We start from the raw sequence: 539 nt of genomic DNA, 5'->3' as shown, positions 1-539 counted from the left end.
TTTCGAAAAAACGGTTCCAGATTTTTTGCTCAACAACTTGGAACAACTTTTATAAGTTTGGCCTTAGTGTCTATGAAAACCCATAATGTTTCCTTGTTTAAGACAAGTTGAAAGAGGAATACTGCGCCACAGCATAATCTGTTTATGACATATATGGACGTTAAATAACTAGAGCACAAATATATTCCAATGAGTACAGATGATTTAATGATATAATTATCAGATGACATCTTACAATAATTATATAAATATTATCAATCAATAAATTATATGGATATATACATAAATGATTGATAGAAATAACACACTCACACTTTTAATATAAAGACTGGTGATCTCAGCCGACCAACATTCTGGTGAACCATTTCCTAGTAACAACATTTCACAGTATACAATACAGGGAGTTACCAACATTATGATACGATTATCTCTGTAGGACACATCGCAGTTAACAGACTGTTACATATAATGTTTAACACCAATTTGTAAAATACTATAACACTTTTTTGTTCTCCTTATTGTAACAGAGAGGGGGGGGG

The sequence above is a fragment of the Mizuhopecten yessoensis genome, unplaced genomic scaffold (genome assembly GCF_002113885.1).
Source record: "Mizuhopecten yessoensis strain PY_sf001 unplaced genomic scaffold, ASM211388v2 scaffold8071, whole genome shotgun sequence".
Classification (NCBI taxonomy): Eukaryota; Metazoa; Mollusca; class Bivalvia; order Pectinida; family Pectinidae; genus Mizuhopecten; species Mizuhopecten yessoensis.
This window is presented reverse-complemented; position numbering follows the sequence as displayed.